The sequence below is a fragment of the Podarcis vaucheri genome (genome assembly GCF_965113315.1).
Source record: "Podarcis vaucheri genome assembly, chromosome: 8".
Lineage (NCBI taxonomy): Eukaryota > Metazoa > Chordata > Lepidosauria > Squamata > Lacertidae > Podarcis > Podarcis vaucheri.
Genome location: NC_138766.1, coordinates 28,794,864 through 28,816,109, shown reverse-complemented (window position 1 = coordinate 28,816,109; position 21,246 = coordinate 28,794,864). Strand labels below are relative to the sequence as shown.

The 21,246-nt window shown below is 43.4% G+C and overlaps 1 pseudogene across 1 annotated transcript in view; it reads left to right on the top strand.

Annotated features, from left to right (window-relative positions):
- Nucleotides 1-324: 324 nt before the first annotated feature.
- Nucleotides 325-21,246, top strand: part of LOC309539752 (enoyl-CoA delta isomerase 2-like) — a 32,190-nt pseudogene continuing 11,268 nt past the window's right edge. Inside the window, exons 1-4 of the transcript in view lie at nucleotides 325-420; nucleotides 2,229-2,298; nucleotides 12,528-12,628; nucleotides 20,744-20,887. The product of the transcript in view is annotated as an enoyl-CoA delta isomerase 2-like (transcript). The remainder of the gene's footprint in view (nucleotides 421-2,228; nucleotides 2,299-12,527; nucleotides 12,629-20,743; nucleotides 20,888-21,246) is intronic.

The following is a 21,246-nucleotide window of genomic DNA, read 5'->3' as shown; positions in this document are numbered from 1 at the left end:
GAAAGAAAGCAAGGGAAACAAACAGGAATATCAGAACAATCAGTGGAAACCAAAATCCAGCAGGTCAGTCGTCAGTCTACATTACTGGGGTGTAGGGCTGATTCACAAAATATTCAACTCAAGAGAGACCACAGGAGGTGAATCATTGATAGAAATACAGAAATAGGAAAAGGGGAAATATTTTTTCAGTGAAAAGGGCTGAGTAAGAACTGCTGCACTCCATCAGTAAAAGGAAATACATTTATAGAACTAAGAAAGCATATGAACCAAGAGAAATCAGAGGATAGCTTTGTCACTGGAAGAAAACCAAGGATCCAGAGAAAAATGGCCTCCCTGACTTCTGATTTAAGACTGTATCACAATTCTTTTGTGAAAAGGCTGGTTGCTTCCACTTTCAGGGACCCCATTCCTGCAGAGACTGTAAGAAGTCCTTGTGTGTAAATCTTAGTGCACTTATATAAGTATTACACAAGCTAGCAGTTACCCATTTCTAATGGCACTTAAGGGCACATTAATTTCAAAACTGGCTGCACAGGGTCTGACCAAGGGCAGTAATAACCTGTAAAATAGATGGATCATAGGCTAATTTCAATGCAGTCATTCCAGAGATTGTAATGCAGGAAATCATGTCCTTCATTTCAAATATGTGGGCTTCAAATGGGTCATGCCACTGTCCTTTGGTACACATATTTGGGCAGTTGCAGTTTGTTAGAGATGCAGTTTCATATAAATTCTTTACATAATTCTTTTCTTTCTTCACTGCCAGCCAACGTTCTGATGACTCTGCATCAACTGGAATCTGATGTGTATTCCATGTCAACTAAAATGGCCTTATTATGCTAAATTATTGGTTGTAGTGGTAATTTATGTACCGTCCCAGGCTCCTAAAATTATGTTTAAAGGAGTGGGCCTCTCGTGATTCTCTCTGTAATATTTCATGGTTGGCTCAGATTCACAAATGATTAAGGAGAGGAATGCCAAGCTTCCAGGCTTGCCCTTGATTTCATTTGTTGGCTAAGAAGCAATCCCCAAAATGAGCAAATTACCCACTGAAACTGAGCTCTCTTAGCACATTTAGTCTATTCTGCTTTGAGTCAAGAGTGTTTCAGTCATGCTCCATATTCTAAAAGGACTGGCTTATGAAGCATGGAAATGATTGAAGTCTTAACCCCATGGAAGTCTATAACTGCTGCTAGTGTAAAAATCTCTAAGTGGGAGCTGTAAGGCCCCTTCTTTTGATAGGATCGATTTATGGGGCCCCTCCTGCATCAGTGGGGATGGGTTTACCTGGCGGCAGCAGCAGTTGGTGGGTGGCTATGAGTGATTGTTTTAAATTTCCCACAATGCCCCTGAAGACCTCATACAGGTGGCTATCAACCACCATTTTAATTTCCTACTATTCTCCAGAGCAACACAATGTCAGGTACTCTAGCATTGTGAGAAATTGCCTGCCACCTGGCACAAAGCACACAGGGCAGTGGTCTGGAGCCTTCCCTCACATATTCCACCAATAGCATCTCTTTTCTTCAAGGATAAGGTAAAGCGGTATGGGACCACTGGATGGTTAAGTCCAGTCAAAAGTGACTGTAGGGTTGCGGCGCTCATTTCGCTTTTTAGGCCAAGGGAGCTGGCGTTTGCCCACAGACAGCTTTCTGGGTCATGTGGCCAGCATGACTAAACTGCTTCTGGTGCAACAGAACACCGTGATGGAAACCAGAGCGCACGGAAACGCTGTTTACCTTCCTCCCGCAGTGGTACCTATTTATCTACTTGCACCTGCATGCTTTCGAACTGCTAGGTTGGCAAGAGCTGGAACAGAGCAATGGGAGCTCAACCCATTGCAGGGATTCAAACTGCTGACCTTCTGATCGGCAAGCCCAAGAGGCTCAGTGGTTTAGACCACATGTATACTTAACCTGCATATCTTTATGTGTAGTTTCCTCCAATTGCTGCATGTTCATTTCATGGCTCTGCTCTAACTGAAACCGAGATGCCTACCACCCTTGCATTCTTTGGGGCCAACTCATAATAATTGAACCAAAATCAACTTATCTGCGTGCTGTAGGCACAAAACAGAGAACAGAGGAGTAAAATAATCCCGGTAGAGATTCTTCAGGATTTGATAGTTGGTTTGCCATGTTATCTCTACAATATTTAGATAGCGTGAGTGAAATGCTGTCTTCCCTGTACTCTCCGTTTCCTCCTCCCCCCTTTCTCTTTTCCCACAGATGTATGGTGAAATTATGCGAGCACTTGAAGAAACTGCCAAGGATGATTCCACATTGACTGTAATAACAGGTATTTTTATCGTGGAAGTTCTGAGAGTGGTGTTAATAAAGCAGCGGCCAAACCTTCTCTCCTGTGGGTGGAAATTGTTAGAAAGAATCTGTCTGGCAGAACAAAAGGTTCCTCTTCCTCTAGAAAACTTTTGAGCTTCAATTGGTCCACAGAGTCTGAAATTTATCCACCGAGGGAGGAAGAAATACAGAATTCCTGTAAAATATTGGGCTTGAAAAAGAATGTGTTTCCAATTATTATGGCGGTGGAGAAACGCCTGTAAGTATCGCATGCTAAAAGCTCCCAAGACATTGCGATTTCTTTGTGGAAGAGGGGCAATACTTCCATTTCCTGTTATTTATTGACATGTATTTCCTACCTTACAAGGTATATTACCCTCACAAAACAGTTTACAAGGGAATAATGATGATGATGATGAGAATTAATTTCTAAATAAAAATCATATACAAAACATATTGCACATACAAGAACAGTTAAAACCATTTTTAAAATTACATTTATATTCAGCCCAGTGGTGTAGCGTAGGTTGTCAGCAAGTAATTTGCGCCCCCTAGCCCGTGGATTTGCGCCCCCTAACCCTAACCCCCAGATGTTGCGCCCGGTGCGGCCGGCCCCCCCTGCACCCCCCACGCTACACCACTGATTCAGCCTTTGCTCGAAGCAGCTCAAGGTCACATACTTGTATCTCCTCCCCTCCAATTTATCCACACAATAACCCTTTGAGGTAGGTTAGGCTGGGAGTGAGTGACTGGCCCAAGGTCACCCAGTGGAGATTTGAACTCTGGTCTCCCAGGTCCTAGTCCAGGTCTCCCAGGTCCTAGTCTAAACACTACACACATAATAAATAAATTCAGATACTGACTGGAATAGAAATCTCCTCTTGGAAGACTTACTGAAAGAGGAATTCTTTAACAGGACTTGAAAAGATAATAAAGTTGGTACCTGTTTGACGTGTAATGAGATGGAGTTCCAGAGAATTAGGGGCCACCACAGTAAAGGCCCAGCTACAACATTGTGAGGAACGACCCTCCTGATACACTTTTATCTGCAGCATGCCCTCTCCTGTAGAACAAAGTGATTGATGAGGTATATAGGAAATGAGACAATCTTTTAGGTATCCTGGTCCCAAGCTGTGTAGGGACCAGCATTTTGGGTGTAGTGGTGTTGTTACCAGTAGCTAATTGGCAGCCATTGCAGATATTTCAGCAGTGGTGTAATATGATGAAAACATTCCGTGAGCAGTTGAGCCACCACACGTCGCACCTGCTACAGCTTCTGGGTCAACCTCAAGAGTAGCGCCACATAGAGAGCATTTCAGTGAAATATCCCACTGACTCTGGATCTCAGAGCAGTTCACAACATAAAAATGCAAACATGTGCATTTGTACTAAGCAATTGGATGGCAAACAGCATTGCAAAATTCAGGAAAGGTTCTCATATTATTTCAGAAAGTGCAAATCAGGTAGGTTAGCCCAGTGGCGTAGCGTGGGTTGTCAGCACCCGGGGCAAGGCAAGTAATTTGTGCCCCCTAACCCGTGGATTTGCGCCCCCTAACCCGTGGATTTGCGCCCCCTAACTCTAACCCCCAGATGTTGCGCCCGGTGCGGCCGGCCACCCCTGCACCCCCACACTACGCCACTGGGTTAGCCTTTAAATGCAATTCTGTTCCCCCCCTTTCCCTACTTGGGAATAATGCTCATTGAATAGCATGAAATGGGCTGCTAAGTAAACACAGGTAGACTAGCAGATGTGCCTTGATGTAAAAGTTGGATCTGAACATTCGTTTGTTCCGAAATATATTTATTTGAAATCTAGAATGCAGTGAATACAAGGATACAAAGCCATTGCAATCATCACTTTAAAATGTTAATATAAATAAAATCAAGAATAAATGATAAGCAATTGCCATTGGAGACCAAAGGACAAATTTCATTTGTAACATATTGTTTTGCTCAAGGCCACCCATCTAGTCACTCCTTTCTGATGTTGAACTGGGCGTATATCTTATTAATATTTTCTCTATATTGTGCTCAGTAGTACAGCAAGCCTGCAACTTACACTCACTTTTCTTATGTGATCCCAACCTTACCCAGGCGATCGAAAAAGATATAAATAGATTGGAAGAACATGGGGGGAAAGGGAATATAAATACTTGGTAGAAAAAACTGTCAGAAGGAGGCAAGAGAGGAGGAAACAACAGTTTGCAATCCCTTCAGTCATTGCACTCACCCTGAGAGAGAGTTTGTGTGTTGTCAGAGACTCAGAGAGTGACACAGGGTCTAGCTAGCGCATAAAGAGCAAGCAGTGGTGGTCTGAGAGTGAGAGGAAGGTGCTCTGAGCTGCGGAATGCTGTTGTGTTTTGGGTTGTGGTGTTTTTACAGGTTGTTAAAAGGGACTTCCTGGCTTTGCACTTTTTTTGTGTTTGTACAAAGTTCCCAGGAACTGAACCTTCACATAAGTTGTGGGCTTACTGTACAGTGGTACCTCGGGTTACAGACGCTTCAGATTACAGACGCTTCAGGTTACAGATTCCGCTAACCCAGAAATAGTACCTCGGGTTAAGAACTTTGCTTCAGGATGAGAACAGAAATCGCGCGGCGGCGGCACGGCGGCAGCGGGAGGCCCCATTAGCTAAAGTGGTGCTTCAGGTTAAGAATAGTTTTAGGTTAAGAAAGGACCTCCAGTACGAATTAACTTCTTAACTTGAGGTACCACTGTATATGAAGTTGCATTGCACCTTGTAGCCTCTCTTTCTAAGATATAGAATCATAGAGTTGGACGGAACCACAAGGGTCATCTAGTCATATAATAAAAAAAGGTTCCTGGTTAATTAGATTTGGATTGCAACCTCAGCAATGTTTTTTGTTTTGTTTTTTTTGTTCGTGTCTTTGTTATTTCTATTATGTTTACCACCCTGATAAATCAGCACACTGCATACCGTACATTTTAAATGTTACTTTTGGATCTTTGTAGGACGCGGCGATTACTACTGTAGTGGGAACGATCTTAACAATTTTGCCGAAAACTTGCAAGATATTCAGAAAAATAGTGGAGAGCAGCTGAAGTAAGCACGAGCTTTTAAATATGTTCTCATAATTAAATGCTTGATTCATACTATTACCCACATCTTTACTAAATATACTATTATCCACACTGATGTCAAAACAGCTCTGGACTGCGACTGCAAATCTAGAGAGCTCTTTGAGAGTCACTTAACCCTAACCCTTGAGAGCCCCCCCATTAAGGAGGGCAGAAACACAACTACATCATCATCTTTGCACCTCGCTGCTGTTCAGAAAGGAAGGGCTGGTGGGTGCCCCATCCTGGGATCCAATGAAATGTAGGCATGTTTAAAGGAGCAGGGTTCAATATAGGAGAGACTGAGCAAGTCCAAACAGCAACTGAGCAGTAAAAGCAAATTGTCTCATGCGCCCTGTTGATTTTAGAAAGCGTGTTCTCCTTCATAGAGAACACGCGTTGCGGTGGGGTCTGACAGGCCACCCCTCTGTTGCTGGGCGGGTTAGTATGGATGACCATCTGCAGTGATTGGGCAGTTGGGTTACTGGGCAAATTTTGGTGTTGCCATTTAGGGGGATGGACCAAAGGTTATAAAATCAAGTCACGCAGCACTGACTGGGCTCTTTTGCTGCGGGCATTGGATCACCCGCCCACCCTCCCTAATCTAGGGCTATTGTGTTGACCTTGCTATGCCTGTCATGGGGCCGTCTGCTTTTGGGGCAGGGGCCTAGTAGGAATTTTGTCCATTTGGCTGATTGGCTGGTGCCATTTGGTTTTTGCCTACTGCGTAGCAAATCGTCACAACTTGTAAGGTTGCGATTAGGCGTTGGTTAAAAAATTGGTTAGTGGAGGGGTAAGGATTGGCAGTGCCTGCCCCTCCAATGCTGCTGCGGAAAGGGAATTCCATTAAAGGAATCCAGGGGCTTGCCATTCTTTCGTCCATACCCCTGAATGGGGCTTAGGGCCACACAAGCCCCCAGGAGCAAGTGGGGGGGTGAGGGTCTGGTGCCCGGCTTTATGCTCTCCCCAATATTGTTTTCCCTTACTGGCTTTCACTGGAATCCGGAAGTCAGTTCTGTCCGCGGGCGTGGGGACAGATAGTCATAACCAATGCCTAAGCAATCAGTCACATTTATGTATTTTAATAAAGTTGTGGCCAAAATTATGCCAAAAACCTTAAACAAAAATTATATGTGAATTGTGAATTATTTAAGGGTGGCTTGGGGGACCTCGACTTTTTAGACTTCCATCAGCACCTCTGATGATTCACCGTTTTAACCACTTCTTATGCATTTCTTAACTTTATATTGCCTTTACATCTCTTAACAAATCATCCTTCCCCTTCTCCATTTTTGCAATACTTTCAATAATACTCCTCACAAAACTTCTTGCAAACCTATGAACGTCATCTGATCTTCACAAATACTTTTCAAATAGTCCGTAAATTTACGCCAGTCTTCCGTGAATTTATGGTCCCGCCGGTTTTGAATCCTTCCTGTTAGTTTATCTAATTCTGCATAGTCCATTAACTTCATCCTCCATTCTTCAATCGTCGGTAATTCTTCTTGCTTCCATTTTTGGGCCAATAATATTCTTGCTGCAGTTACTGCATATTAAAAAAGCTTATATTCGTTTCTATATATATCATTCCCAACAATGCCCAGTAAAAATGCTTCTGGTTTCTTTATAAATGTATATTTCAACATTTTTTTCATCTCATTATATATCATCTCCCAAAAGCATTTCACCTTTTTACATTCCCACTACATGTGATAAAATATTCCCTCTTTTTCTTTACATTTCCAGCATTTATTGCTGACTTTATACATTTTCGCTAACTTAACAGGTGTAATATACCATCTATACATCATTTTCATCACATTTTCTTTTAGGGCATTGCATGCAGTAAATTTTAAACCTTCTTTCCATAATTTTACCCAATCACTCAGCTGTATATTATACCCAAAATCTTTGGCCCAGTGAATCATAACCGACGGAGCTTGGGCTGTTTGACCTGGAAAGCCTTCATCCAAGTATGCATTTTGCAGCAGGGGTGGGGGTAAGGTTGTGGTTATGTGGTGGTGAGAGGTGTACACTTTGCACACGCTCAAAGGGCACTTTGTCTTTATTCAGCTGAGTCCTGAAGCTTCAGGTTTCGGGGCTTAGCCTTGTCCATCCCTTCTCCATGTAAAGGAATCTGCCATTAAGAGAGACTTGGATCAGACCCACTGGCGTGGAATTGATTTTGATATTTTGGTTAATGAAATTACGATCTGAGACAAAAATCATGTGCTGGTGCAGTTCAACAAAAAACTGACATGCAAGAAACTTTCAGTGCAAGATCCATTTTCAGATATGTTTGTGGCTCCTGTGTACATTGCATTTTATTTTCCTGTGCAATGAAGGACTGCTACTTACAAGAGACCTGTTTTTCTCACGCCATGCACAAATAATGGCAAGAGTCTATCTATGGCATATTGAAAGAGTAAAAAGCAAGTTTTAATTTATGACAGCTGGCCTGATGGAGATGCCCTTATCCTCCCTGTTATAAATTATGAATGAATAAAGCAGTATCCCAAGGGAATGGGGGTGTGGGGACATTAAAATGCATTTGCTAGAATTGATAGAAGGCAAGAAATCCCCATTTCATACTGCTCCATTGTTTTGGGAAAGTGAAGTCAATAATCATAGCCCTTGAAGGACCCGTTTCTGTGTGGTACAAGGCTGAGTGATTACACTTTGGGTTCAGACAGTGAGCCTAGTGTTTCCTTTCAGGCATCTGTATAGATTATTCTCTTTAAGAACCACGAGATGCTTTATTGCTTCCTGGGGACAAATGCTGAAAAAAACCTGCAAAGAACTTCGAGGGCAAAGAACAGCATAAGTTGTCAAAACAATTTGGGTCCATCTGTGATGAGTTTTAATGTAATGTCTGAGTAGTGGCCTTTGTATACTTTCCCCCACCGTCACTCCCTGTTCCCCCAAGTCAGAAATCAGTACTTTATTTGGAGAATCAGAAAATGGATGTGAAGGGGGGGGGAGTATTTCCCTCCCTCCCTGAAACTGTGTCGCAACATCTAGACCAGGGGTCAGCAACCTTTTTCAGCCGTGGGCCAGTCCACTGTACCTCAGACCATGTGGTAGGCCAGACTATATTTTGTTTTTTTGGGGGGGTGAACGAATTCCTATGCCCCACAAATAACCCAGAGATGCATTTTAAATAAAAGCACACATTCTACTCATGTAAAAACACCAGGCAGGCCTCACAAATAACCCAGAGATGCATTTTAAATAAAAGGGCACATTCTACTTATGTAAAAACATGCTAATTTCAGGACCGAGTGGGCCGGATTTAGGAGGCAATTGGGCCGGATCCAGCCCCCGGGCCTTAGGTTGCCTACCCCTGATCTAGACGATCTGCCAACTCACTACAGCATATTCCTAGTACTCCTGAGGGCATTGCATATAAGTGTGTGTACACATCACCAATTTAAAGTGCAATTAAGGTCACAGTGTGTGCACATCAGAGACGGGGGCGGGGATGTATTCACCCAACAACCTTTTGGGTTTCCTCCCGACTGCAACCTCCCCCACATCCCCGAACTCCTATTCATGAAGCTCTAATCTGTGCATGAGTGCTCCTCCGCTCATGTGCAACAGCCATCTCAAATATACCTGCCTGGCATAAGTACCATGTTATGTTGTGGGTGAACATATCAGACGACACAGCGATTCCTCAAACAGCTCTTGTTTATTCACAGGCCAGAACAGAACTGAACTGAAGGGTTCAGCCAGCCTGCTTATATAGAGCTCAACTACAAAGCAACAGTAGCAACTTTCTGTAACTATCCAATCACTGAACGTCACATTCAATCCCTTATTTGCATATGTGGACCTGAGTGAAAACTATCTACAGTATTCCCCTGCTGGCCCAGGATGAGAACTTCAGTACATAACATACCAAGAGATGTTGCATCAAAGCAAGTGTTAGCTCACACTTCTCAGGGCATTTTCCCAGTGCTTTCCTCATTGCTAAAACTCCAGGCTTTGTCAACTATAATTTCACAATATGAATTGACTCATAAGTGAGCCATGGAGGAGGAAAGGGAGGAAGAGGAAACCTGCTTCCCCACCTACTGCTTCTTTGCATGTTCGGTGAATCTCTTTGATCTTTTTTGGGTTTTCCAGCTCAGGGCTAGATCTCTGCATATTTTAAAAAACGCTGTAGAAAAAGCACATTATAAAAGCTCTTATTGGAAAATCCCGTTGGCGACGGATCACTGCTCCATAGCGCCATCTGGTGCCGCATGTTTATAACGCAGTTATAACAATATAATTGATAAGTGTAGCTGGGTCCCAGGTGAACTTGATATGAAACTGGGTCATTTACATTCATTCACTAACTGCATGTTTTGCTCTCAGTGAGCCAGCTTTATTGGGAGCAAGCTAAGGAGAGAAGGCAGGAACACGCAACAGCTTTCTTAGTCACCGCACTCTGAGCATTTTAGATGTTTGTACCATGCTGAAAGCTATTCCCGTAAGTCAGGGATCAGCAAACTTTTTCAGCAGGGCGCCGGTCCACTGTCCCCCAGACCTTGTGTGGGGCTGGACTATATTTTTTTGGAGGGGGGGATGAACAAATTCCTATGCCCCTATGTATGTACAGAACACCACACCAGAAGGAAAAGAGATAGAATGAGAAAGTGAAACCTAGGCTCCTTTTGGCCTTACTTTTATGACCTTGAAAGAAGAGATAACAGAACCGGTTTAAACCAGTTGTACTCAGCTTCTCTAAAGGTATAACCTAAACATCAGGAACTTTCTGCTTGTTTCTTTCACACAGAGAAGCTTCCAGAACCCTCTTGAATTGCCGTATTTTTTGCCCCATAGGACGCACTTTTTCCCCTCCAAAAATGCAGAGGAAATGTGTGTGCGTCCTATGGGGCGAATGCAGGCTTTCGCTGAAGCCTGGAGAGTGAGAGGGGTCAGTGCGCACCGATGCCTCTAGCTCTCCAGGCTTCAGGAAGGGCACCCCGTGCTTTGGGCAGGTGTGTGCAAGGATTGGGGCTGCAGCCACGGCTGGGGGGGGGGGGAAATAGGTTTTTTTTATTCATCCCCCCCCCCAAAAAAGAGGTGTGTCCTATGGGCCGGTGCGCCCTATAGGACGAAAAATACGGTAATTAGAATAGGAAAGATCTCTACACATCAGATCAATACTTTCTGCACTAAGAAATGCAAACTGACAGGCTCTCTCCTTCCTCCTTCCTCCCTGTCCTTACAACAGCCCTGTGAGGTAGGTCACCTGGACGCAAAATAGGGAATCCAAGCCTGTGACCTAGTCTCTGGTCTTCATCGGATACTCTACACCACACCGACTCTTATCTCCAGATTGCGGCCAAGGAGTTAGTACAGCAATGTGGGTAAAGCAACTAATATGAGAAGTCTTACATGAGGAGTATAATGAATTGACAACAGGGAGAGCAAAAAGTCTTTTCAGGTTGGTTCAGGGAAGCAGCAGTAATGAATGATCTAAAACTGCCTGGAGGAACTGCTTCAGCCAAGCAATATTTCTGAATGCCTTAGTCCTCCCCTGTAGAAGCAGCATCACTGGAGATGGCAAAACTCAGTGAGATAAAGCACTTTAAAACTGCTGCAACTGTTCCACCCTGCATGCTAGAGTAGCCCTCTGTCATGGCCAGCTGACCTACTTAATTGCTGTTTTCTGCTCATATTAGTAACCGAAGGATACCTTTTAAAAAAATGAATGAATATGATGGAAGGTTGGTGATAACATCCCATGGCTTCTGGTGATTGTGTTCATTTTTAACATCCAGCAGCTTGGAAAAGAGCAGAGGGTCTACGGTGCATTATTAGAAAGACAGCTTTGACCTCAATAAAAGTTGCCCCATCACACACACACACCTGGGACCTTTTGCATGCAGAACATATGGTCCCTCACAGAGCTACAGATCTATCATCCATGGATTTTTAAGCTAAAATTTGGAGAGGGGGGGAATAGGCTTGGGCAAGACGTGGACCCCTTCAGATGTCCTGTACAGCTGTGTTGTTGTTGTTGTTGTTGTTGTTGTTGTTGTTGTTGTTGTTGTTGTTTCAACTTATACACTACCCTATACCCAGAGGTCTCAGGGCAGTTCACAACAAGACCACAACATAAAATAGTCAAACCTAAAGCTATAACCCAATACCCCCCCTCAAAGCCACATTCTAAAAGGGTATTGGGTGTCAATCAGATCAACCAAAGGCCTGGTTAAAAGGAACATTTTTGCCTGGCGCCTAAAGGTATATAATGAAGGCGCCAGGCGAACTTCCCTGGGGAGAGCATTCCACAGACAGGGAGCCACTGCAGAAAGGCCCATTCTTGTGTTGCCACCTCCGGACTTCTCGAGGAGGAGGCATATAAAGGAGGACCTCAGAAGATGATCTCAGGGGCTGGATAGGTTCTTATGGGAAGAGGCACTCCTTGAGGTATTGCGGTCCTGAGCCATTTAAGGTTTTATGGGTCAAACCCAGCACTTGGGCCCGGAAACTAATTGGTAGCCACTGCAGTCTCATAGTTACGTCAACATTTCTCGCTGCCTCATCCTGAGTTACACCACTCCAGCCCAGTGTTATCTTCTCCCACTGTTGGCTACTTCCCAGGAACTCAAGCAAAGACCTTGCCCCTCCATGCTACCCAATATCATTTTCAATTGGAGAAGTCAGAGGTTGAGACCTTATGCATGAAAAGTGTATACGCTGCCACTGAGCTGTAGCCTCTCTCACATATACGACGTGGGTCACTGTGGATGGGAATGTGGTTTTATGGCCAGTGAGTAGGAGTGGCTCAAAATAATAGGTGGCGTTCTCACTTCCTCTTGGAACCAATTGGCTGTTCCTTTGCATTATTCCTGATTCCTCTGCAATAGGAAGAAATCTAAGGAAGGAGTCTATGGAACATCCTGTGCACCCTAAGCAAGAAATGAACCCCACTGGGTTAAATGGGGCACATTTGTTTATTTATTAAGTCTTTTTAGCTCATCCTTCATCATCTGATCCCAAGGCGGGGGTACAATATGGTTTAAATGGCTGAAACTTGTCTGATACAATTAAAAGAGTAGATAAATTAAGTGTACGTCCTAAAGATCTTACATGTTTGAAGCTTTCTCAAACACTCTCTGGTTTTTGCTCCTATATATACATATCTATTTCAGTGTCAATGCAGGTGGTGTTTCAGACCCCTTTTAGCCTACTTGGACAGACTCCAGAAGACTGCTCAACTTACACCTTTCCTAAGATAATGGGCCCCCTAAAGGTAAGTAGCTTAACTCATTGCTGGGGGTGGGGGGGGACGACACTCCAGTACCAACCAGTTGTTATACCTCTTCCCCCTTCTCCGCATTTCATCGCTAAGATTAATTTCATTTTGTTCCTGTAGTCGATCAGGAATAGGTTTTGAGACTTAAAACAACTTAGACACTATGACACTAAAATCTTTTGACAAAATGTAGCCACGGTACTAGTTTGGTTTGCAGTTGAGTATACACCAGAAAAATGCACCCAAAACAATTGAGCAACTTCCCTGTGAGGAAGGTTTACATCCTCACAATTTACCACCCCACATCTCCCAATGTTGCTTTCCCCTCTACTAATCTCCAGTACTGGAAGTGAGTCCAAATGGAGAAAAGTTCATGGCAGATGGAGAGATGCTTCAACACTCTCACCAATGCACCTCTTAACTGGGACACCTCACCCCACTTTGATATGTAACTGGGGCAGCCCTGCTTCTAAAGGCACAATGTGCCATCATCAATATATAGTAGGGCTGGCCTTCCAGAAGCTGTCGGGACTCCAACTCCCATCAATCCCTGCCAACAGGGTCAATGGTCAGAGACGATGGGAGTTGTAGTCCAGACCTGGTGTATATAGTTCTCCACCCTGGTGTATAGTTTGGGCCTTGTGTTGTGATCCTGTGTGTATTTGCTCAGAGGAAAATGCTGCTGTATAGAAGAAGCCTTACTCCCAGGTAGGAATGGAGGAGAAATTCAATTCAGTTCACATTTTAAGGCGAACTTACCTCATTCTCATTTTCCAAAATAAAATCTGAACCAAGACACAGCCATACTTGTACTTCTCTGAATTTTGCAAGGCAGTTCTCCAGCTGGTGTGTGCAGAAAACCATATACTAACGTAAAGTGTGCATATAAATGCATATATTAGTGAGAATATCTTACCAAAATGTATTATTTAGGAGGAAATGCTTGTGAAAATGTGTATATTAATTGGAATTGCATGCAAAAATGTGTTTATTGTGAGATATTTGCACTAAAATGCTGATAATTTTCATGAGGATTATTTCAACTGAAATTTGCAGATTGCTCTAGAAATGTAGAGAACTGAATTTAAGACTGGAAAAATGAGAAATTGAGAAAACCAAAATTGAAAGATTTGTGTATCCTTGCTCTCAGGTAAGTAAGCATAGGATTGCAGCTCAATGTACACTTACCTGAGAGTAAGTCTCCTTGAACTCACTGGCACATGCATAGGATTGCCCTGTCTGCATTCTGCTGTCACAATGGGTAACCATGAAGTGTTACCATTATTCTTCCTAGACTATCTTCAATGGCAGAAATCTCAATTTCAGCCATCTCACTTAGCTGTAATTTAAATATTTATGTCTGTAAATCGTACTAAAAACTGTTCTATTTTTATACGGCAGATTTTAAGGTTATTTTCTACATTCCTTGCACATTTTGCAGTAGCAGCATGGAACAGGGAATTCTATATTAAAGACATCTAATTATATGTGTGAAAAGTAATTGAAAGTCTCCTCTCAGCCTGGCAATGCAAAATATTTGAATTCTGTCCCTAACAGTATGTTTCCCTTTCATCATCTTGATTATTCTTTTTCAAGCCTGCCAGATTGAATTTTCTGAGGTTCATATAACAATCCCCACAGCTTGTGACTTGGGAAAGATCAGATTCATGATTTAGAGGCTCACAAGCTCCCTTTTATTTGCATGCTCTGACAAGGGTAAGAAGATGAGTGCTTGGTCCAAACTGAGTGCCCATGCGGTAGTCCACATGAGAATGTAGGAATCCATAAGAAAGGATTTTTGAATCAGAACAGAGAAGGGCCATGGTTCAGTTGTAGAGCATTTGCCTTGTATGCAAAGGTTCAAACCCCACCAACTCCACATAGGACTAGGAGAGAATCTTTGCCTGAAACCTTGGAGATCCAAGTCAAGTTAGACAATTCAAAGCTAGAAAGACTGATAATTGTCTTACTCACTATTAAGATAGCTTCCTGTGATAGCCAGAGGAAGCTCACAAAGGGAGCGTGATGGAGAGACGCATAATTAAAGGTCCACCAGCTCTCTCCCAGCAGTCAGACTGCACGTTAAATAACATACTAGGAAGAGCAATGGGGATAAGTACACTAGTAGTGTCCCCTGACTGTCTGAAGTTAGAGAGAGGTGGATCTGGCAGTTTTAGTTTATCTTGGCTTCTCTTTTTTCCAGATTTAACTTTAGTTTGCCCCATTTCTGCATTAGTTTGGCCAATTAAAAAAGTGTGCATTTTTGCAAGTGTTGCAAAAGTATTTTCAAGTTATTGCATTTTTGCAAGTTATTTTCACAAATAAACATGTTTTTATGTGCACTTCCCCCCTAAGATGTGGTTTTGGATGCGTTGTTTGGTTGGAAAATTGTGCTGCAACATTTGTAGAAGTGCGCGTTTTGAGCAATACAGTGGTACCTTGGTTCTCAAACTTAATCTGTTCTGGAAGTCCGTTCCAAAACCAAAGCGTTTCAAAAATAAGGTGCACTTTCCCATAGAAAGTAATGCAAAATGGATTAATCAATTCCAGACTTTTAAAAAACAACCCCTAAAACAGCAATTTAACATGGATTTTACTGTCTAACGAGATCATTGATCCATAAAATGAAAGCAATAAACAATGTACTGCAGTCACACGGTCAATCAATCAGTAGCTGAACTGGGTTCCACACAGTCACAAAAACAAAACAAAAAAGAGCCGCAAAAACTAAAATGCAAAATAAACAGTAAAAACAGACAGACCTCAGCGTAACACTCAAAACGGAAGTGTGGCACTCAAAACAGAGGATATTCAGCTTCCGAAAAAAGTACACAAACTGGAACATTTACTTCCAGGTTTGCAGTGTTTGGGTTCCAAGTGGTTTGAGTACCAAGGCATTTGAGAACCAAGGTACCACTGTATCGACATTTCAGTTTGTGTGTTGGTTCAGGGAGTGTGATTTAGGGAGTGTGATCCCCCCCTTTCTACCCCATGTGGAACCTCCCCCCACAAAGTGGAACCCTGGAAGATCCACACTCCAGGAGACTCTCTTCTCTGCTGCAGTGGCGTAGCTTGGGTTGTCAGCACCCGGGGCAAGGCAAGTAATTTGCACCCCCTAACCTGTGGATTTTAGCACTCGAGTCTCTTCCACTAGATTAGCACGCCCCCCCATGTTGCGCCCGGTGCGGCTGGCCCCCCCTGCACCCCCCACGCTACACCACTGCTCTGCTGTCTAACTTTTAGAGGGTAATGAGGCACAGCCAGCATGTTCATACCTCCGTCTTCCTTCCTGCGGTTCTAAACATATGCAATCCAGTGTCTGAAGAGGGCAAGTATGTCTCTCGGAATGGATGCTCTCATTTTAGTGTCCATGGCTAAGAGCTGTCAAGGACCCTGCCCTCCATTAATTTGTCTAACTCTTTAAAAAGCTATCCGAGTTAATGTCAAGCACCTCATCGTGGCAGTGGATCTTACAAGTTAATTACGCCTCACATGAAGAAGCATTTCCTTTTGTTTATCCGAAAATTACTGCTAGTCAGAGTCTGAGCAGAGAATAATTTATTCCTCTTCCCTGGTCGTAATTTCACAAACATTTATCGCATCTCCCACTCTTCCCTTCGTAATTGTTGCCTTAAACAAAAAAAGCTCCCAAGTACTAACTTTTCTCTTCTTAGAGAAGGTGCTTCATGTTTTCCCTTGATTATTTAAGTTGCCTTTGCCTGCACTTTCTCCTACTCAACAATGTGGTTTTGAGGTGTGAGAGACAGAACAGTACTTAACATTTAAGTATTGAAACACAGCTGCATACATAAACCCAAGAGGAAGATGGATAACTGTCTCATACCAAATTGAACCACTGGATTGAGCCCAGGTGTCTTTACCTGGGGTGGAGAATCTAAGGCCTGGAGATCAGGGGGACAAATGGGGACCTCCAAATTCTCCATCTGGCCCTCAGACCTCTTCCCAGCCTACAGCCGTTTGCTTCACATTCCAATTATTTTCATAGAATCATAGAGTTGGAATAGACCACAAGGGCCATCGAGTCCAACCACCTGCCAAGCAGGAAACACCATCAGAGCACTCCTGACATATGGTTGTCAAGCCTCTGCTTAAAGACTTCCAAAGAAGGAGACTCCACCACACTCCTTGGCAGCAAATTCCACTGTCGAACAGCTCTTACTGTCAGGAAGTTCTTCCTAATGTTTAGGTGAAATCTTCTTTCTTGTAGTTTGGATCCATTGCTCCGTGTCCGCTTCTCTAGAGCAGCAGAAAACAACCTTTCTCCCTCCTCTATATGACATCCTTTTATATATTTGAACATGGCTATCATATCACCCCTTAACCTCCTCTTCTCCAGGCTAAACATGCCCAGCTCCCTTAGCCGTTCCTCATAAGGCATCGTTTCCAGGCCTTTGACCATTTTGGTTGCCCTCCTCTGGACACGTTCCAGTTTGTCAGTGTCCTTCTTGAACTGTGGTGCCCAGAACTGGACACAGTACTCTAGGTGAGGTCTGACCAGAGCAGAATACAGTGGCACTATTACTTCCCTTGATCTAGATGCTATACTCCTATTGATGCAGCCCAGAATTGCATTGGCTTTTTTAGCTGCCGCATCACACTGTTGGCTCATGTCAAGTTTGTGGTCAACCAAGACTCCTAGATCCATTTCACATGTACTGCTCTCAAGCCAGGTGTCACCCATCTTGTATTTGTGCCTCTCATTTTTTTTGCCCAAGTGCAATACTTTACATTTCTCCCTGTTAAAATTCATCTTGTTTGTTTTGGCCCAGTTCTCTAATCTGTCAAGGTCGTTTTGAAGTGTGATCCTGTCCTCTGGGGTGTTAGCCACCTCTCCCAGTTTGGTGTCATCTGCAAATTTGATCAGGATGCCCTTGAGTCCATCATCCAAGTCGTTGATAAAGATGTTGAATAAGACCGGGCCCAAGACAGAACCCTGTGGCACCCCACTAGTCACTCTTCTCCAGGATGAAGAGGAACCATTGATGAGCACCCTTTGGGTTCGGTCAGTCAGCCAGTTACAAATCCACTGAGTGGTAGCATAGTCAAGACCGCATTTTACCAGCTTCTTTACAAGAATATCATGGGGCACCTTGTCGAATGCCTTGCTGAAATCAAGGTAGGCTACATCCACTGCGTTCCCTTCATCTACCAGGCTTGTAATTCTGTCAAAAAACGAGATCAGGTTAGTCTGACATGACTTATTTTTCAGAAATCCATGCTGACTATTGGTGATCACAGCATTCCTTTCTAGCTGCTCACAGACTGTTTGCTTAATGATCTGCTCTAGAATCTTCCCTGGTATTGATGTCAGACTGACTGGGCAATAATTCTTTGGGTCCTCTCTTTTCCCCTTTTTGAAAATCGGGATAACATTTGCCCTCCTCCAGTCTGCCGGGACTTCGCCTGTTCTCCAGGAATTCTCAAAGATGACTGCCAGTGGTTCTGAGATCACATCTGCCAGTTCTTTTAATACTCTTGGATGCAGTTCATCTGGCCCTGGAGACTTGAATACATCTAAACTAGCCAAGTATTCTTGTACTATCTCCTTAGTTATTCTGGGCTGTGTTTCCTCTGCTGAATCATTCGCTCCAAATTCTTCAAGTCGGGCATTGTTTTCTTTATCGGAGAAGACTGAGGCAAAGAAGGCATTGAGGAGTTCAGCACTTTCTGTGTCCCCTGTTTGCATTTCACCATCTTCTCCTCTGAGTGACCCCACTGTTTCTTTGTTCTTCCTTTTGCTACGGACATACCCATAAAAGCCTTTTTTGTTGCTTTTAACCTCTCTAGCAAGCCTGAGTTCATTCTGTGCTTTAGCTTTTCTGACTTTGTGTCTACATGTGCTGGCTATTTGTTTGAATTCCTCTTTGGTGGTTTCCCCCCTTTTCCATTTTTTTTGTACACATCTTTTTTTTGCCTGCCAGGAAGGTATCCCTGATTTCTGATAGTGCCCCTTGCTTCTCTGGATAGATAGGAATGCGTGTGTCTAGAAAATAGCCTACCATATAAAGGTGAAACTTACATCTGTTGCTTTGCCCATTTAGGGCTCACCTTGGAAGCCCACAGAGAGTTTCCTAGAAAGACATGTGGCCCTCTGGCTGAAGTCCAGCCAAGCTGATTCCTTCCAGGTATTTTGGGTTACAACATCCATCAACCCCGGCCAGCAGAAGTTGGCGAAGGCTGGTTAGCACTGTACTGCCATCAGTTCTCTGCCATTTCAGACAGGATTCTTTCTTGACCCTACCTGGAGATACCAGGGATCAGCCCCTGAAAACGAATATACTCATGCAAAATAATTAAAATATTTTAAAATTTTGGATACCAGCTGCATTCACACACTGCCACGTTTAACACTGTGTACATAAGCAAAAATATGCTGAGCACGTGTGGTTGGGTCTTAATATTCAGTGTCCTTCAGGAATAGATTGTGATCTTAGTAGACTGAGAAGAATATGTAGCTGTTTTATGGAAGAATCTAAACCTTTAGATTAGCAACCAAAGCAGACCCATGCGAAACTTGTCTGAGGCCCAGGGCATGAGTCGTTAGAATAAAGTTATAAACTCAAGGGATGTGGGTGGCGCTGTGGGTTAAACCACTGAACCTAGGACTTGCCAATCAGAAGGTCGGCGGTTCAAATCCCTACGACGGGGTGAGCTCCTGTTGCTCGGTCCCTGCTCCTGCCAACCTAGCAGTTCGAAAGCACGGCAACGTGCAAGTAGATAGATAGGTACCGCTCCGGCGGGAAGGTAAACAGTGTTTCTGTGCACTGCTCTGGTTCGCCAGAAGCAGCTTAGTCATGCTGGCCACATGACCTGGAAGCTGTATGCCGGCTCCCTCGGCCAATAAAGCGAGATGAGTGCCGCAACCCCAGAGTTGGTCACGACTGGACTTAAATGGTCAGGGGTCCTTATAAACTCAAACAAAAAAAGCACCCAGTTCCTGGCAGAGTCCCCCAGCCAGCTTAACCCTCCAAACCCAGGGGAAGTGTACCCAGCTGCCTTCCTCCTCTTCATGGGCCTGATCCAGAGTCGTTTTTGCTCAGCCCGTCTCAGGTCATCAGACTTTCTTGGGATAAGAAACATGGACAGCTGCTTGCCGTGGCAACACGTCCCTTAGTTTTCCAAAGCCATCAAATTACAGCATTGTTGTTATTGTTTTCCCCCTCAGAACAATTAATAAAAATTAGAATAAGAAAAGAATGTCACAAGAACATGGTACAGAATAGTATGGCGAATACTGCAGTAAGGCGTATTCTAGGTTTCTACATCTGGGCTGCTTCCAGATGGTTGGCTTTTAGTGCCACCGAAGCATTGTTGTTCTCTTGAAAGCTGCAAGCAGAATTGTAATGAACCTACCACACAATTAGGGAATACTTCGCCTTTTCTATAAGTACATTCCACTATGCTCCATCCACACCAGGAAACATAACATAAAACATCACATTGCATCACATCACATCATATCACATAAAACATAAAACACCTTTTGCATCTCAGCACACATTCACTACAACCTTTAAGGTGGGTGGCATTGTTATAAAGCCTGACTCAGCAACTCTGGCTATCCTGAGAATGCCAAATTTAATGATGCCACTTGTATTCACAGAGTCCACACTCTTAAAACAAAATTGGCTGAAGGTCTCGCCATAGATATAATGGAACTTTGCACCATCTGAAAAGCATTTAGGCAGAGCGGCTTCTTTTAGCTCTCTCTGTCTGTCCAGCAGGCAAGAACTGGCAGGAGACCTCCATCTCCTTTGTACAGCCTACTCCAAGATCATTTATTTTTTCTGTTCTTCAGGAGTCGGCAAGAACCTCACTTGTGAGATAACTGGTTTAACACTCCAATCCAGATTCTGCGAGACGAGTCAGTTCACTGTGAGATTAAAGCTTTGTGGCATTTTTCATCATTGATACGGCACTTGTATTACAGGATGCTTTCCCATTTCTTGCTAATTATATTGTACCACAGTAGCTACATGCACATTGAAACATTTGTATATTGGCAAAATTACATAGGCCTATAAGATGGATAAATGGAGCAAGCACCACTTCTTAGCTATTGAATCTTCATTATTGTTTTCTTTCACTTAGGCAAATGAGATGCTCCTTTTTAACAAGAGGATCACTGCCAATGAAGCACGAACCCAAGGACTCGTGAAGGAGGTTTCTGCTGGCAGTACTTTTCAGCAAGAAGTTTGGACAAGGCTGAAAGCATATGCTAATCTTCCTAGAAATGTTCCTAATAACTACAGCACACACTATTCATAACAGCGCAACCCTATACATGTTTACTCAGGAGTAAATCTCATTGTGCTGAAGAGGGCTTACTTCCTAATACGTGTGTTTAGGAGTGCCTCCTTAATCTTATTGAAACACTGAGCCAAATACTGTACCAGTCAAAATGCCAACAAATGTTTGTTAGAATGGTTAAAAAAGATGTCATTACATAGGTTCACTAATGAGACAGAGAACCAAAAAAAAAAAGAACCATTCACACATCAATTTTCATGTGTGATCTCAAATGACAATATTTTCTTTCTTTGTATCCTGCAAAAATCAGGCTGCATCCCAGTTATCCCTAACTATGAAGGCAC